Source organism: Atractosteus spatula, chromosome 24 (genome assembly GCF_055471065.1).
Source record: "Atractosteus spatula isolate fAtrSpa1 chromosome 24, fAtrSpa1.hap1, whole genome shotgun sequence".
Taxonomy (NCBI): Eukaryota; Metazoa; Chordata; class Actinopteri; order Semionotiformes; family Lepisosteidae; genus Atractosteus; species Atractosteus spatula.
Window position 1 is genome coordinate 1,719,769 of NC_142729.1, and position 19,533 is coordinate 1,739,301.

The window sequence follows — 19,533 nt, forward strand, 5'->3', positions numbered from 1 at the left end:
GAGAAAACGCGTTTATTTCGGGCTGAAAAACACGTTTTGAAAACTGTGCTGTTCCTGCCCTATAACTTACATGGGGGTGACCAATGTTGCCAAAACGTGTTTATTTCTGCTGAAAAACACGTTTTGACAATTTCAGCACTCTGGGGTTAAGGGCTAACTCAGTGTGCTCTTCTGAGCAAGGCAGTTACACTGCGATTCTCAGGGCTGAGAAAACGCGTTTATTTCGGGCTGAAAAACACGTTTTGAAAACTGTGCTGTTCCTGCCCTATAACTTACATGGGGGTGACCAAAGTTGCCAAAACGTGTTTATTTCTGCTGAAAAACACGTTTTGACAATTTCAGCACTCTGGGGTTAAGGGCTGACTCAGTGTGCTCTTCTGAGCAAGGCAGTTACACTGCGATTCTAAGGGCTGAGAAAACGCGTTTATTTCGGGCTGAAAAACACGTTTTGAAAACTGTGCTGTTCCTGCCCTATAACTTACATGGGGGTGACCAAAGTTGCCAAAACGTGTTTATTTCTGCTGAAAAACTCGTTTTGACAATTTCAGCACTCTGGGGTTAAGGGCTGACTCAGTGGGCACTTTTCAACCAAGCAGTTACACTGCGATTCTAAGGGCTGAGAAAACGCGTTCATTTCGGGCTGAAAAACACGTTTTGAAAACTGTGCTCTTCCTGCCCTATAACTTACATGGGGGTGACCAAAGTTGCCAAAACGTGTTTATTTCTGCTGAAAAACACGTTTTGACAATTTCAGCACTCTGGGGTTAAGGGCTGACTCAGTGTGCTCTTCTGAGCAAGGCAGTTACACTGCGATTCTAATGGCTGAGAAAACGCGTTTATTTCGGGCTGAAAAACACGTTTTGAAATCTGTGCTGTTCCTGCCCTATAACTTACATGGGGGTGACCAAAGTTGCCAAAACGTGTTTATTTCTGCTGAAAAACACATTTTGACAATTTCAGCACACTGGTGTTAAGGGCTGACTCAGTGGGCACTTTTCAACCAAGCAGTTACACTGCGATTCTAAGGGCAGAGAAAACGCGTTTATTTCGGGCTGAAAAACACGTTTTGAAATCTGTGCTGTTCCTGCCCTATAACTTACATGGGGGTGACCAAAGTTGCCAAAACGTGTTTATTTCTGCTGAAAAACACGTTTTGACAATTTCAGCACTCTGGGGTTAAGGGCTGACTCAGTGTGCTCTTCTGAGCAAGGCAGTTACACTGCGATTCTAAGGGCTGAGAAAACGCGTTTATTTCGGGCTGAAAACCACGTTTTGAAAACTGTGCTGTTCCTGCCCTATAAATTACATGAGGGTGACCAAAGTTGCTAAAACGTGTTTATTTCTGCTGAAAAACACGTTTTGACAATTTCAGCACACTGGGGTTAAGGGCTGACTCAGTGGGCACTTTTCAACCAAGTAGTTACACTGCGATTCTAAGGGCTGAGAAAACGCGTTTATTTCGGGCTGAAAAACACGTTTTGAAAACTGTGCTGTTCCTGCCCTATAACTTACATGGGGGTGACCAAAGTTGCCAAAACGTGTTTATTTCTGCTGAAAAACACGTTTTGACAATTTCAGCACTCTGGGGTTACGGGCTGACTCAGTGTGCTCTTCTGAGCAAGGCAGTTACACTGCGATTCTAAGGGCTGAGAAAACGCGTTTATTTCGGGCTGAAAAACACGTTTTGAAAACTGTGCTGTTCCTGCCCTATAACTTACATGGGGGTGACCAAAGATGCCAAAACGTGTTTATTTCTGCTGAAAAACACGTTTTGACAATTTCAGCACTCTGGGGTTAAGGGCTGACTCAGTGGGCACTTTTCAACCAAGCAGTTACACTGCGATTCTAAGGGCTGAGAAAACGCGTTTATTTCGGGCTGAAAAACACGTTTTGAAAACTGTGCTGTTCCTGCCCTATAACTTACATGGGGGTGACCAAAGTTGCCAAAACGTGTTTATTTCTGCTGAAAAACACGTTTTGACAATTTCAGCACTCTGGGGTTAAGGGCTGACTCAGTGTGCTCTTCTGAGCAAGGCAGTTACACTGCGATTCTAAGGGCTGAGAAAACTCGTTTATTTCCTGCTGAAAAACACGTTTTGAAAACTGTGCTGTTCCTGCCCTATAACTTACATGGGGGTGACCAAAGTTGCAAAAACGTGTTTATTTCTGCTGAAAAACTCGTTTTGACAATTTCAGCACTCTGGGGTTAAGGGCTGACTCAGTGGGCACTTTTCAACCAAGCAGTTACACTGCGATTCTAAGGGCTGAGAAAACGCGTTTATTTCGGGCTGAAAAACACGTTTTGAAAACTATGCTGTTCCTGCCCTATAACTTACATGGGGGTGACCAAAGTTGCCAAAACGTGTTTATTTCTGCTGAAAAACACGTTTTGACAATTTCAGCACTCTGGGGTTAAGGGCTGACTCAGTGTGCTCTTCTGAGCAAGGCAGTTACACTGCGATTCTAAGGGCTGAGAAAACTCGTTTATTTCCTGCTGAAAAACACGTTTTGAAAACTGTGCTGTTCCTGCCCTATAACTTACATGGGGGTGACCAAAGTTGCCAAAACGTGTTTATTTCTGCTGAAAAACACGTTTTGACAATTTCAGCACTCTGGGGTTAAGGGCTGACTCAGTGGGCACTTTTCAACCAAGCAGTTACACTACGATTCTAAGGGCTGAGAAAACGCGTTTATTTCGGGCTGAAAAACACGTTTTGAAAACTGTGCTGTTCCTGCCCTATAACTTACATGGGGGTGACCAAAGTTGCCAAAACGTGTTTATTTCTGCTGAAAAACACGTTTTGACAATTTCAGCACTCTGGGGTTAAGGGCTGACTCAGTGTGCTCTTCTGAGCAAGGCAGTTACACTGCGATTCTAAGGGCTGAGAAAACGCGTTTATTTCGGGCTGAAAAACACGTTTTGAAAACTGTGCTGTTCCTGCCCTATAACTTACATGGGGGTGACCAAAGTTGCCAAAACGTGTTTATTTCTGCTGAAAAACTCGTTTTGACAATTTCAGCACTCTGGGGTTAAGGGCTGACTCAGTGGGCACTTTTCAACCAAGCAGTTACACTGCGATTCTAAGGGCTGAGAAAACGCGTTCATTTCGGGCTGAAAAACACGTTTTGAAAACTGTGCTCTTCCTGCCCTATAACTTACATGGGGGTGACCAAAGTTGCCAAAACGTGTTTATTTCTGCTGAAAAACACGTTTTGACAATTTCAGCACTCTGGGGTTAAGGGCTGACTCAGTGTGCTCTTCTGAGCAAGGCAGTTACACTGCGATTCTAATGGCTGAGAAAACGCGTTTATTTCGGGCTGAAAAACACGTTTTGAAATCTGTGCTGTTCCTGCTCTATAACTTACATGGGGGTGACCAAAGTTGCCAAAACGTGTTTATTTCTGCTGAAAAACACGTTTTGACAATTTCAGCACTCTGGGGTTAAGGGCTGACTCAGTGTGCTCTTCTGAGCAAGGCAGTTACACTGCGATTCTAAGGGCTGAGAAAACTCGTTTATTTCCTGCTGAAAAACACGTTTTGAAAACTGTGCTGTTCCTGCCCTATAACTTACATGGGGGTGACCAAAGTTGCAAAAACGTGTTTATTTCTGCTGAAAAACTCGTTTTGACAATTTCAGCACTCTGGGGTTAAGGGCTGACTCAGTGGGCACTTTTCAACCAAGCAGTTACACTGCGATTCTAAGGGCTGAGAAAACGCGTTTATTTCGGGCTGAAAAACACGTTTTGAAAACTGTGCTGTTCCTGCCCTATAACTTACATGGGGGTGACCAAAGTTGCCAAAACGTGTTTATTTCTGCTGAAAAACACGTTTTGACAATTTCAGCACTCTGGGGTTAAGGGCTGACTCAGTGTGCTCTTCTGAGGAAGGCAGTTACACTGCGATTCTAAGGGCTGAGAAAACGCGTTTATTTCCTGCTGAAAAACACGTTTTGAAAACTGTGCTGTTCCTGCCCTATAACTTACATGGGGGTGACCAAAGTTGCAAAAACGTGTTTATTTCTGCTGAAAAACACGTTTTGACAATTTCAGCACTCTGGGGTTAAGGGCTGACTCAGTGGGCACTTTTCAACCAAGCAGTTACACTACGATTCTAAGGGCTGAGAAAACGCGTTTATTTCGGGCTGAAAAACACGTTTTCAAAACTGTGCTGTTCCTGCCCTATAACTTACATGGGGGTGACCAAAGTTGCCAAAACGTGTTTATTTCTGCTGAAAAACACGTTTTGACAATTTCAGCACTCTGGGGTTAAGGGCTGACTCAGTGTGCTCTTCTGAGGAAGGCAGTTACACTGCGATTCTAAGGGCTGAGAAAACGCGTTTATTTCCTGCTGAAAAACACGTTTTGAAAACTGTGCTGTTCCTGCCCTATAACTTACATGGGGGTGACCAAAGTTGCAAAAACGTGTTTATTTCTGCTGAAAAACACGTTTTGACAATTTCAGCACTCTGGGGTTAAGGGCTGACTCAGTGGGCACTTTTCAACCAAGCAGTTACACTACGATTCTAAGGGCTGAGAAAACGCGTTTATTTCGGGCTGAAAAACACGTTTTCAAAACTGTGCTGTTCCTGCCCTATAACTTACATGGGGGTGACCAAAGTTGCCAAAACGTGTTTATTTCTGCTGAAAAACACGTTTTGACAATTTCAGCACTCTGGGGTTAAGGGCTGACTCAGTGTGCTCTTCTGAGCAAGGCAGTTACACTGCGATTCAAAGGGCTGAGAAAACGCGTTTATTTCGGGCTGAAAAACACGTTTTGAAAACTGTGCTGTTCCTGCCCTATAACTTACATGGGGGTGACCAAAGTTGCCAAAACGTGTTTAATTCTGCTGAAAAACACGTTTTGACAATTTCAGCACTCTGGGGTTAAGTGCTGACTCAGTGTGCTCTTCTGAGCAAGGCAGTTACACTGCGATTCTAAGGGCTGAGAAAACGCGTTTATTTCCTGATGAAAAACACGTTTTGAAAACTGTGCTGTTCCTGCCCTATAACTTACATGGGGGTGACCAAAGTTGCCAAAACGTGTTTAATTCTGCTGAAAAACACGTTTTGACAATTTCAGCACTCTGGGGTTAAGGGCTGAATCAGTGTGCTCTTCTGAGCAAGGCAGTTACACTGCGATTCTAAGGGCTGAGAAAACGCGTTTATTTCGGGCTGAAAAACACGTTTTGAAAACTGTGCTGTTCCTGCCCTCTAACTTACATGGGGATGACCAAAGTTGCCAAAACGTGTTTAATTCTGCTGAAAAACACGTTTTGACAATTTCAGCACTCTGGGGTTAAGGGCTGACTCAGTGTGCTCTTCTGAGCAAGGCAGTTACACTGCAATTCTAAGGGCTGAGAAAACGCGTTTATTTCCTGCTGAAAAACACGTTTTGAAAACTGTGCTGTTCCTGCCCTATAACATGGGGGTGACCAAAGTTGCCAAAACGTGTTTATTTCTGCTGAAAAACACGTTTTGACAATTTCAGCACTCTGGGGTTAAGGGCTGACTCAGTGGGCACTTTTCAACCAAGCAGTTACACTGCGATTCTAAGGGCTGAGAAAACGCGTTTATTTCGGGCTGAAAAACACGTTTTGAAAACTGTGCTGTTCCTGCCCTATAACTTACATGGGGTTGACCAAAGTTGCCAAAACGTGTTTATTTCTGCTGAAAAACACGTTTTGACAATTTCAGCACTCTGGGGTTAAGGGCTGACTCAGTGTGCTCTTCTGAGCAAGGCAGTTACACTGCGATTCTAAGGGCTGAGAAAACGCGTTGATTTCGGTCTGAAAAACACGTTTTGAAAACTGTGCTGTTCCTGCCCTATAACTTACATGGGGGTGACCAAAGTTGCAAAAACGTGTTTATTTCTGCTGAAAAACACGTTTTGACAATTTCAGCACTCTGGGGTTAAGGGCTGACTCAGTGTGCTCTTCTGAGCAAGGCAGTTACACTGCGATTCTAAGGGCTGAGAAAACGCGTTTATTTCGGGCTGAAAAACACGTTTTGAAAACTGTGCTGTTCCTGCCCTATAACTTACATGGGGGTGACCAAAGTTGCCAAAACGTGTTTAATTCTGCTGAAAAACACGTTTTGACAATTTCAGCACTCTGGGGTTAAGGGCTGACTCAGTGTGCTCTTCTGAGCAAGGCAGTTACACTGCGATTCTAAGGGCTGAGAAAACGCGTTTATTTCCTGCTGAAAAACACGTTTTGAAAACTGTGCTGTTCCTGCCCTATAACTTACATGGGGGTGACCAAAGTTGCAAAAACGTGTTTATTTCTGCTGAAAAACACGTTTTGACAATTACAGCACTCTGGGGTTAAGGGCTGACTCAGTGGGCACTTTTCAACCAAGCAGTTACACTGCGATTCTAAGGGCTGAGAAAACGCGTTTATTTCGGGCTGAAAAACACGTTTTGAAAACTGTGCTGTTCCTGCCCTATAACTTACATGGGGGTGACCAAAGTTGCCAAAACGTGTTTATTTCTGCTGAAAAACACGTTTTGACAATTTCAGCACTCTGGGGTTAAGGGCTGACTCAGTGTGCTCTTCTGAGCAAGGCAGTTACACTGCGATTCTCAGGGCTGAGAAAACGCGTTTATTTCGGGCTGAAAAACACGTTTTGAAAACTGTGCTGTTCCTGCCCTATAACTTACATGGGGGTGACCAAAGTTGCCAAAACGTGTTTATTTCTGCTGAAAAACACGTTTTGACAATTTCAGCACTCTGGGGTTAAGGGCTGACTCAGTGGGCACTTTTCAACCAAGCAGTTACACTGCGATTCTAAGGGCTGTGAAAACGCGTTTATTTCGGGCTGAAAAACACGTTTTCAAAACTGTGCTGTTCCTGCCCTATAACTTACATGGGGGTGACCAAAGTTGCCAAAACGTGTTTATTTCTGCTGAAAAACACGTTTTGACAATTTCAGCACTCTGGGGTTAAGGGCTGACTCAGTGTGCTCTTCTGAGCAAGGCAGTTACACTGCGATTCTAAGGGCTGAGAAAACGCGTTTATTTCCTGCTGAAAAATACGTTTTGAAAACTGTGCTGTTCCTGCCCTATAACTTACATGGGGGTGACCAAAGTTGCAAAAACGTGTTTATTTCTGCTGAAAAACACGTTTTGACAATTTCAGCACTCTGGGGTTAAGGGCTGACTCAGTGGGCACTTTTCAACCAAGCAGTTACACTACGATTCTAAGGGCTGAGAAAACGCGTTTATTTCGGGCTGAAAAACACGTTTTGAAAACTGTGCTGTTCCTGCCCTATAACTTACATGGGGGTGACCAAAGTTGCCAAAACGTGTTTATTTCTGCTGAAAAACACGTTTTGACAATTTCAGCACTCTGGGGTTAAGGGCTGACTCAGTGTGCTCTTCTGAGCAAGGCAGTTACACTGCCATTCTAAGGGCTGAGAAAACGCGTTTATTTCGGGCTGAAAAACACGTTTTGAAAATTGTGCTGTTCCTGCCCTATAACTTACATGGGGGTGACCAAAGTTGCCAAAACGTGTTTAATTCTGCTGAAAAACACGTTTTGACAATTTCAGCACTCTGGGGTTAAGGGCTGACTCAGTGTGCTCTTCTGAGCAATGCAGTTACACAGCGATTCTAAGGGCTGAGAAAACGCGTTTATTTCGGGCTGAAAAACACGTTTTGAAAACTGTGCTGTTCCTGCCCTATAACTTACATGGGGGTGACCAAAGTTGCCAAAACGTGTTTATTTCTGCTGAAAAACACGTTTTGACAATTTCAGCACTCTGGGGTTAAGGGCAGACTCAGTGTGCTCTTCTGAGCAAGGCAGTTACACTGCGATTCTAAGGGCTGAGAAAACGCGTTTATTTCGGGCTGAAAAACACGTTTTGAAAACTGTGCTGTTCCTGCCCTATAACTTACATGGGGGTGACCAAAGTTGCCAAAACGTGTTTATTTCTGCTGAAAAACACGTTTTGACAATTTCAGCACTCTGGGGTTAAGGGCTGACTCAGTGGGCACTTTTCAACCAAGCAGTTACACTGCGATTCTAAGGGCTGAGAAAACGCGTTTATTTAGGGCTGAAAAACACGTTTTCAAAACTGTGCTGTTCCTGCCCTATAACTTACATGGGGGTGACCAAAGTTGCCAAAACGTGTTTATTTCTGCTGAAAAACACGTTTTGACAATTTCAGCACTCTGGGGTTAAGGGCTGACTCAGTGTGCTCTTCTGAGCAAGGCAGTTACACTGCGATTCTAAGGGCTGAGAAAACACTTTTATTTCGGGCTGAAAAACACGTTTTGAAAACTGTGCTGTTCCTGCCCTATAACTTACATGGGGTTGACCAAAGTTGCCAAAACGTGTTTATTTCTGCTGAAAAACACGTTTTGAAAATTTCAGCACTCTGGGGTTAAGGGCTGACTCAGTGTGCTCTTCTGAGCAAGGCAGTTACACTGCGATTCTAAGGGCTGAGAAAACGCGTTTATTTCGGGCTGAAAAACACGTTTTGAAAACTGTGCTGTTCCTGCCCTATAACTTACATGGGGGTGACCAAAGTTGCCAAAACGTGTTTAATTCTGCTGAAAAACACGTTTTGACAATTTCAGCACTCTGGGGTTAAGGGCTGAATCAGTGTGCTCTTCTGAGCAAGGCAGTTACACTGCGATTCTAAGGGCTGAGAAAACGCGTTTATTTCGGGCTGAAAAACACGTTTTGAAAACTGTGCTGTTCCTGCCCTCTAACTTACATGGGGATGACCAAAGTTGCCAAAACGTGTTTAATTCTGCTGAAAAACACGTTTTGACAATTTCAGCACTCTGGGGTTAAGGGCTGACTCAGTGTGCTCTTCTGAGCAAGGCAGTTACACTGCAATTCTAAGGGCTGAGAAAACGCGTTTATTTCCTGCTGAAAAACACGTTTTGAAAACTGTGCTGTTCCTGCCCTATAACATGGGGGTGACCAAAGTTGCCAAAACGTGTTTATTTCTGCTGAAAAACACGTTTTGACAATTTCAGCACTCTGGGGTTAAGGGCTGACTCAGTGGGCACTTTTCAACCAAGCAGTTACACTGCGATTCTAAGGGCTGAGAAAACGCGTTTATTTCGGGCTGAAAAACACGTTTTGAAAACTGTGCTGTTCCTGCCCTATAACTTACATGGGGTTGACCAAAGTTGCCAAAACGTGTTTATTTCTGCTGAAAAACACGTTTTGACAATTTCAGCACTCTGGGGTTAAGGGCTGACTCAGTGTGCTCTTCTGAGCAAGGCAGTTACACTGCGATTCTAAGGGCTGAGAAAACGAGTTGATTTCGGTCTGAAAAACACGTTTTGAAAACTGTGCTGTTCCTGCCCTATAACTTACATGGGGGTGACCAAAGTTGCAAAAACGTGTTTATTTCTGCTGAAAAACACGTTTTGACAATTTCAGCACTCTGGGGTTAAGGGCTGACTCAGTGTGCTCTTCTGAGCAAGGCAGTTACACTGCGATTCTAAGGGCTGAGAAAACGCGTTTATTTCGGGCTGAAAAACACGTTTTGAAAACTGTGCTGTTCCTGCCCTATAACTTACATGGGGGTGACCAAAGTTGCCAAAACGTGTTTAATTCTGCTGAAAAACACGTTTTGACAATTTCAGCACTCTGGGGTTAAGGGCTGACTCAGTGTGCTCTTCTGAGCAAGGCAGTTACACTGCGATTCTAAGGGCTGAGAAAACGCGTTTATTTCCTGCTGAAAAACACGTTTTGAAAACTGTGCTGTTCCTGCCCTATAACTTACATGGGGGTGACCAAAGTTGCAAAAACGTGTTTATTTCTGCTGAAAAACACGTTTTGACAATTACAGCACTCTGGGGTTAAGGGCTGACTCAGTGGGCACTTTTCAACCAAGCAGTTACACTGCGATTCTAAGGGCTGAGAAAACGCGTTTATTTCGGGCTGAAAAACACGTTTTGAAAACTGTGCTGTTCCTGCCCTATAACTTACATGGGGGTGACCAAAGTTGCCAAAACGTGTTTATTTCTGCTGAAAAACACGTTTTGACAATTTCAGCACTCTGGGGTTAAGGGCTGACTCAGTGTGCTCTTCTGAGCAATGCAGTTACACAGCGATTCTAAGGGCTGAGAAAACGCGTTTATTTCGGGCTGAAAAACACGTTTTGAAAACTGTGCTGTTCCTGCCCTATAACTTACATGGGGGTGACCAAAGTTGCCAAAACGTGTTTATTTCTGCTGAAAAACACGTTTTGACAATTTCAGCACTCTGGGGTTAAGGGCAGACTCAGTGTGCTCTTCTGAGCAAGGCAGTTACACTGCGATTCTAAGGGCTGAGAAAACGCGTTTATTTCGGGCTGAAAAACACGTTTTGAAAACTGTGCTGTTCCTGCCCTATAACTTACATGGGGGTGACCAAAGTTGCCAAAACGTGTTTATTTCTGCTGAAAAACACGTTTTGACAATTTCAGCACTCTGGGGTTAAGGGCTGACTCAGTGGGCACTTTTCAACCAAGCAGTTACACTGCGATTCTAAGGGCTGAGAAAACGCGTTTATTTAGGGCTGAAAAACACGTTTTCAAAACTGTGCTGTTCCTGCCCTATAACTTACATGGGGGTGACCAAAGTTGCCAAAACGTGTTTATTTCTGCTGAAAAACACGTTTTGACAATTTCAGCACTCTGGGGTTAAGGGCTGACTCAGTGTGCTCTTCTGAGCAAGGCAGTTACACTGCGATTCTAAGGGCTGAGAAAACACTTTTATTTCGGGCTGAAAAACACGTTTTGAAAACTGTGCTGTTCCTGCCCTATAACTTACATGGGGTTGACCAAAGTTGCCAAAACGTGTTTATTTCTGCTGAAAAACACGTTTTGAAAATTTCAGCACTCTGGGGTTAAGGGCTGACTCAGTGTGCTCTTCTGAGCAAGGCAGTTACACTGCGATTCTAAGGGCTGAGAAAACGCGTTTATTTCGGGCTGAAAAACACGTTTTGAAAACTGTGCTGTTCCTGCCCTATAACTTACATGGGGGTGACCAAAGTTGCCAAAACGTGTTTAATTCTGCTGAAAAACACGTTTTGACAATTTCAGCACTCTGGGGTTAAGGGCTGAATCAGTGTGCTCTTCTGAGCAAGGCAGTTACACTGCGATTCTAAGGGCTGAGAAAACGCGTTTATTTCGGGCTGAAAAACACGTTTTGAAAACTGTGCTGTTCCTGCCCTCTAACTTACATGGGGATGACCAAAGTTGCCAAAACGTGTTTAATTCTGCTGAAAAACACGTTTTGACAATTTCAGCACTCTGGGGTTAAGGGCTGACTCAGTGTGCTCTTCTGAGCAAGGCAGTTACACTGCAATTCTAAGGGCTGAGAAAACGCGTTTATTTCCTGCTGAAAAACACGTTTTGAAAACTGTGCTGTTCCTGCCCTATAACATGGGGGTGACCAAAGTTGCCAAAACGTGTTTATTTCTGCTGAAAAACACGTTTTGACAATTTCAGCACTCTGGGGTTAAGGGCTGACTCAGTGGGCACTTTTCAACCAAGCAGTTACACTGCGATTCTAAGGGCTGAGAAAACGCGTTTATTTCGGGCTGAAAAACACGTTTTGAAAACTGTGCTGTTCCTGCCCTATAACTTACATGGGGTTGACCAAAGTTGCCAAAACGTGTTTATTTCTGCTGAAAAACACGTTTTGACAATTTCAGCACTCTGGGGTTAAGGGCTGACTCAGTGTGCTCTTCTGAGCAAGGCAGTTACACTGCGATTCTAAGGGCTGAGAAAACGAGTTGATTTCGGTCTGAAAAACACGTTTTGAAAACTGTGCTGTTCCTGCCCTATAACTTACATGGGGGTGACCAAAGTTGCAAAAACGTGTTTATTTCTGCTGAAAAACACGTTTTGACAATTTCAGCACTCTGGGGTTAAGGGCTGACTCAGTGTGCTCTTCTGAGCAAGGCAGTTACACTGCGATTCTAAGGGCTGAGAAAACGCGTTTATTTCGGGCTGAAAAACACGTTTTGAAAACTGTGCTGTTCCTGCCCTATAACTTACATGGGGGTGACCAAAGTTGCCAAAACGTGTTTAATTCTGCTGAAAAACACGTTTTGACAATTTCAGCACTCTGGGGTTAAGGGCTGACTCAGTGTGCTCTTCTGAGCAAGGCAGTTACACTGCGATTCTAAGGGCTGAGAAAACGCGTTTATTTCCTGCTGAAAAACACGTTTTGAAAACTGTGCTGTTCCTGCCCTATAACTTACATGGGGGTGACCAAAGTTGCAAAAACGTGTTTATTTCTGCTGAAAAACACGTTTTGACAATTACAGCACTCTGGGGTTAAGGGCTGACTCAGTGGGCACTTTTCAACCAAGCAGTTACACTGCGATTCTAAGGGCTGAGAAAACGCGTTTATTTCGGGCTGAAAAACACGTTTTGAAAACTGTGCTGTTCCTGCCCTATAACTTACATGGGGGTGACCAAAGTTGCCAAAACGTGTTTATTTCTGCTGAAAAACACGTTTTGACAATTTCAGCACTCTGGGGTTAAGGGCTAACTCAGTGTGCTCTTCTGAGCAAGGCAGTTACACTGCAATTCTCAGGGCTGAGAAAACGCGTTTATTTCGGGCTGAAAAACACGTTTTGAAAACTGTGCTGTTCCTGCCCTATAACTTACATGGGGGTGACCAAAGTTGCCAAAACGTGTTTATTTCTGCTGAAAAACACGTTTTGACAATTTCAGCACTCTGGGGTTAAGGGCTGACTCAGTGGGCACTTTTCAACCAAGCAGTTACACTGCGATTCTAAGGGCTGAGAAAACGCGTTTATTTCGGGCTGAAAAACACGTTTTCAAAACTGTGCTGTTCCTGCCCTATAACTTACATGGGGGTGACCAAAGTTGCCAAAACGTGTTTATTTCTGCTGAAAAACACGTTTTGACAATTTCAGCACTCTGGGGTTAAGGGCTGACTCAGTGTGCTCTTCTGAGCAAGGCAGTTACACTGCGATTCTAAGGGCTGAGAAAACGCGTTTATTTCCTGCTGAAAAACACGTTTTGAAAACTGTGCTGTTCCTGCCCTATAACTTACATGGGGGTGACCAAAGTTGCAAAAACGTGTTTATTTCTGCTGAAAAACACGTTTTGACAATTACAGCACTCTGGGGTTAAGGGCTGACTCAGTGGGCACTTTTCAACCAAGCAGTTACACTGCGATTCTAAGGGCTGAGAAAACGCGTTTATTTCGGGCTGAAAAACACGTTTTGAAAACTGTGCTGTTCCTGCCCTATAACTTACATGGGGGTGACCAAAGTTGCCAAAACGTGTTTATTTCTGCTGAAAAACACGTTTTGACAATTTCAGCACTCTGGGGTTAAGGGCTAACTCAGTGTGCTCTTCTGAGCAAGGCAGTTACACTGCAATTCTCAGGGCTGAGAAAACGCGTTTATTTCGGGCTGAAAAACACGTTTTGAAAACTGTGCTGTTCCTGCCCTATAACTTACATGGGGGTGACCAAAGTTGCCAAAACGTGTTTATTTCTGCTGAAAAACACGTTTTGACAATTTCAGCACTCTGGGGTTAAGGGCTGACTCAGTGGGCACTTTTCAACCAAGCAGTTACACTGCGATTCTAAGGGCTGAGAAAACGCGTTTATTTCGGGCTGAAAAACACGTTTTCAAAACTGTGCTGTTCCTGCCCTATAACTTACATGGGGGTGACCAAAGTTGCCAAAACGTGTTTATTTCTGCTGAAAAACACGTTTTGACAATTTCAGCACTCTGGGGTTAAGGGCTGACTCAGTGTGCTCTTCTGAGCAAGGCAGTTACACTGCGATTCTAAGGGCTGAGAAAACGCGTTTATTTCCTGCTGAAAAACACGTTTTGAAAACTGTGCTGTTCCTGCCCTATAACTTACATGGGGGTGACCAAAGTTGCAAAAACGTGTTTATTTCTGCTGAAAAACACGTTTTGACAATTTCAGCACTCTGGGGTTAAGGGCTGAATCAGTGGGCACTTTTCAACCAAGCAGTTACACTACGATTCTAAGGGCTGAGAAAACGCGTTTATTTCGGGCTGAAAAACACGTTTTGAAAACTGTGCTGTTCCTGCCCTATAACTTACATGGGGGTGACCAAAGTTGCCAAAACGTGTTTATTTCTGCTGAAAAACACGTTTTGACAATTTCAGCACTCTGGGGTTAAGGGCTGACTCAGTGTGCTCTTCTGAGCAAGGCAGTTACACTGCGATTCTAAGGGCTGAGAAAACGCGTTTATTTCGGGCTGAAAAACACGTTTTGAAAATTGTGCTGTTCCTGCCCTATAACTTACATGGGGGTGACCAAAGTTGCCAAAACGTGTTTAATTCTGCTGAAAAACACGTTTTGACAATTTCAGCACTCTGGGGTTAAGGGCTGACTCAGTGTGCTCTTCTGAGCAATGCAGTTACACAGCGATTCTAAGGGCTGAGAAAACGCGTTTATTTCGGGCTGAAAAACACGTTTTGAAAACTGTGCTGTTCCTGCCCTATAACTTACATGGGGGTGACCAAAGTTGCCAAAACGTGTTTATTTCTGCTGAAAAACACGTTTTGACAATTTCAGCACTCTGGGGTTAAGGGCAGACTCAGTGTGCTCTTCTGAGCAAGGCAGTTACACTGCGATTCTAAGGGCTGAGAAAACGCGTTTATTTCGGGCTGAAAAACACGTTTTGAAAACTGTGCTGTTCCTGCCCTATAACTTACATGGGGGTGACCAAAGTTGCCAAAACGTGTTTATTTCTGCTGAAAAACACGTTTTGACAATTTCAGCACTCTGGGGTTAAGGGCTGACTCAGTGGGCACTTTTCAACCAAGCAGTTACACTGCGATTCTAAGGGCTGAGAAAACGCGTTTATTTAGGGCTGAAAAACACGTTTTCAAAACTGTGCTGTTCCTGCCCTATAACTTACATGGGGGTGACCAAAGTTGCCAAAACGTGTTTATTTCTGCTGAAAAACACGTTTTGACAATTTCAGCACTCTGGGGTTAAGGGCTGACTCAGTGTGCTCTTCTGAGCAAGGCAGTTACACTGCGATTCTAAGGGCTGAGAAAACGCGTTTATTTCCTGCTGAAAAACACGTTTTGAAAACTGTGCTGTTCCTGCCCTATAACTTACATGGGGGTGACCAAAGTTGCAAAAACGTGTTTATTTCTGCTGAAAAACACGTTTTGACAATTTCAGCACTCTGGGGTTAAGGGCTGACTCAGTGGGCACTTTTCAACCAAGCAGTTACACTGCGATTCTAAGGGCAGAGAAAACGCGTTTATTTCGGGCTGAAAAACACGTTTTGAAAACTGTGCTGTTCCTGCCCTATAACTTACATGGGGGTGACCAAAGTTGCCAAAACGTGTTTAATTCTGCTGAAAAACACGTTTTGACAATTTCAGCACTCTGGGGTTAAGGGCTGACTCAGTGTGCTCTTCTGAGCAAGGCATTTACACTGCGATTCTAAGGGCTGAGAAAACACTTTTATTTCGGGCTGAAAAACACGTTTTGAAAACTGTGCTGTTCCTGCCCTATAACTTACATGGGGTTGACCAAAGTTGCCAAAACGTGTTTATTTCTGCTGAAAAACACGTTTTGAAAATTTCAGCACTCTGGGGTTAAGGGCTGACTCAGTGTGCTCTTCTGAGCAAGGCAGTTACACTGCGATTCTAACGGCTGAGAAAACGCGTTTATTTCGGGCTGAAAAACACGTTTTGAAAACTGTGCTGTTCCTGCCCTATAACTTACATGGGGGTGACCAAAGTTGCCAAAACGTGTTTATTTCTGCTGAAAAACACGTTTTGACAATTTCAGCACTCTGGGGTTAAGGGCTGACTCAGTGTGCTCTTCTGAGCAAGGCAGTTACACTGCGATTCTAAGGGCTGAGAAAACGCGTTTAATTCGGGCTGAAAAACACGTTTTGAAAACTGTGCTGTTCCTGCCCTATAAATTACATGGGGATGACCAAAGTTGCCAAAACGTGTTTAATTCTGCTGAAAAACACGTTTTGACAATTTCAGCACTCTGGGGTTAAGGGCTGACTCAGTGTGCTCTTCTGAGCAAGGCAGTTACACTGCGATTCTAAGGGCTGAGAAAACGCGTTTATTTCCTGCTGAAAAACACGTTTTGAAAACTGTGCTGTTCCTGCCCTATAACTTACATGGGGGTGACCAAAATTGCCAAAACGTGTTTATTTCTGCTGAAAAACACGTTTTGACAATTTCAGCACTCTGGGGTTAAGAGCTGACTCAGTGTGCTCTTCTGAGCAAGGCAGTTACACTGCGATTCTAAGGGCTGAGAAAACGCGTTTATTTCGGGCTGAAAAACACGTTTTGAAAACTGTGCTGTTCCTGCCCTATAACTTACATGGGGGTGACCAAAGTTGCCAAAACGTGTTTATTTCTGCTGAAAAACACGTTTTGACAATTTCAGCACTCTGTGGTTAAGGGCTGACTCAGTGTGCTCTTCTGAGCAAGGCAGTTACACTGCGATTCTAAGGGCTGAGAAAACGCGTTTATTTCGGGCTGAAAAACACGTTTTGAAAACTGTGCTGTTTCTGCCCTATAAATTACATGAGGGTGACCAAAGTTGCTAAAACGTGTTTATTTCTGCTGAAAAACACGTTTTGACAATTTCAGCACACTGGGGTTAAGGGCTGACTCAGTGGGCACTTTTCAACCAAGCAGTTACACTGCGATTCTAAGGGCTGAGAAAACGCGTTTATTTCGGGCTGAAAAACACATTTTGAAAACTGTGCTGTTCCTGCCCTATAACTTACATGGGGGAGACCAAAGTTGCCAAAACGTGTTTATTTCTGCTGAAAAACACGTTTTGACAATTTCAGCACTCTGGGGTTAAGGGCTGACTCAGTGTGCTCTTCTGAGCAAGGCAGTTACACTGCGATTCTAAGGGCTGAGAAAACGCGTTTATTTCCTGCTGAAAAACACGTTTTGAAAACTGTGCTGTTCCTGCCCTATAACTTACATGGGGGTGACCAAAGTTGCCAAAACGTGTTTATTTCTGCTGAAAAACACGTTTTGACAATTTCAGCACTCTGGGGTTAAGGGCTGACTCAGTGGGCACTTTTCAACCAAGCAGTTACACTACGATTCTAAGGGCTGAGAAAACGCGTTTATTTCGGGCTGAAAAACACGTTTTGAAAACTGTGCTGTTCCTGCCCTATAACTTACATGGGGGTGACCAAAGTTGCCAAAACGTGTTTATTTCTGCTGAAAAACACGTTTTGACAATTTCAGCACTCTGGGGTTAAGGGCTGACTCAGTGTGCTCTTCTGAGCAAGGCAGTTACACTGCGATTCTAAGGGCTGAGAAAACGCATTTATTTCGGGCTGAAAAACACGTTTTGAAAACTGTGCTGTTCCTGCCCTATAACTTACATGGGGGTGACCAAAGTTGCCAAAACGTGTTTATTTCTGCTGAAAAACACGTTTTGACAATTTCAGCACTCTGGGGTTAAGGGCTGACTCAGTGTGCTCTTCTGAGCAAGGCAGTTACACTGCGATTCTAAGGGCTGAGAAAACGCGTTTATTTCGGGCTGAAAAACACGTTTTGAAAACTGTGCTGTTCCTGCCTTATAACTTACATGGGGGTGACCAAAGTTGCCAAAACGTGTTTAATTCTGCTAAGAAACACGTTTTGACAATTTCAGCACTCTGGGGTTAAGGGCTGACTCAGTGGGCACTTTTCAACCAAGCAGTTACACTGCGATTCTAAGGGCTGAGAAAACGCGTTTATTTCGGGCTGGATAACACGTTTTCAAAACTGTGCTGTTCCTGCCCTATAACTTACATGGGGGTGACCAAAGTTGCCAAAACGTGTTTATTTCTGCTGAAAAACACGTTTTGACAATTTCAGCACTCTGGGGTTAAAGGCTGACTCAGTGTGCTCTTCTGAGCAAGGCAGTTACACTGCGATTCTAAGGGCTGAGAAAACGCGTTTATTTCCTGCTGAAAAACACGTTTTGAAAACTGTGCTGTTCCTGCCCTATAACTTACATGGGGGTGAGCAAAGTTGCAAAAACGTGTTTATTTCTGCTGAAAAACACGTTTTGACAATTTCAGCACTCTGGGGTTAAGGGCTGACTCAGTGTGCTCTTCTGAGCAAGGCAGTTACACTACGATTCTAAGGGCTGAGAAAACGCGTTTATTTCGGGCTGAAAAACACTTTTTGAAAACTGTGCTGTTCCTGCCCTATAACTTACATGGGGGTGACCAAAGTTGCTAAAACGTGTTTATTTCTGCTGAAAAACACGTTTTGACAATTTCAGCACACTGGGGTTAAGGGCTGACCCAGTGGGCACTTTTCAACCAAGCAGTTACACTGCGATTCTAAGGGCTGAGAAAACGCGTTTATTTCGGGCTGAAAAACACGTTTTGAAAACTGTGCTGTTCCTGCCCTATAACTTACATGGGGTTGACCAAAGTTGCCAAAACGTGTTTATTTCTGCTGAAAAACACGTTTTGACAATTTCAGCACTCTGGGGTTAAGGGCTGACTCAGTGTGCTCTTCTGAGCAAGGCAGTTACACTGCGATTCTAAGGGCTGAGAAAACGCGTTTATTTTGGGCTGAAAAACACGTTTTGAAAACTGTGCTGTTCCTGCCCTATAACTTACATGGGGGTGACCAAAGTTGCCAAAACGTGTTTATTTCTGCTGAAAAACACGTTTTGACAATTTCAGCACTCTGGGGTTAAGGGCTGACTCAGTGGGCACTTTTCAACCAAGCAGTTACACTGCGATTCTAAGGGCTGAGAAAACGCGTTTATTTAGGGCTGAAAAACACGTTTTCAAAACTGTGCTGTTCCTGCCCTATAACTTACATGGGGGTGACCAAAGTTGCCAAAACGTGTTTATTTCTGCTGAAAAACACGTTTTGACAATTTCAGCACTCTGGGGTTAAGGGCTGACTCAGTGTGCTCTTCTGAGCAAGGCAGTTACACTGCGATTCTAAGGGATGAGAAAACGCGTTAATTTCGGGCTGAAAAACACGTTTTGAAAACTGTGCTGTTCCTGCCCTATAACTTACATGGGGGTGACCAAAGTTGCCAAAACGTGTTTATTTCTGCTGAAAAACACGTTTTGACAATTTCAGCACTCTGGGGTTAAGGGCTGACTCAGTGTGCTCTTCTGAGCAAGGCAGTTACACTGCGATTCTAAGGGCTGAGAAAACGCGTTTATTTCGGGCTGAAAAACACGTTTTGAAAACTGTGCTGTTCCTGCCCTATAACTTACATGGGGGTGACCAAAGTTGCCAAAACGTGTTTATTTCTGCTGAAAAACACGTTTTGACAATTTCAGCACTCTGGGGTTAAGGGCTGACTCAGTGGGCACTTTTCAACCAAGCAGTTACACTGCGATTCTAAGGGCTGAGAAAACGCGTTTATTTAGGGCTGAAAAACACGTTTTCAAAACTGTGCTGTTCCTGCCCTATAACTTACATGGGGGTGACCAAAGTTGCCAAAACGTGTTTATTTCTGCTGAAAAACACGTTTTGACAATTTCAGCACTCTGGGGTTAAGGGCTGACTCAGTGTGCTCTTCTGAGCAAGG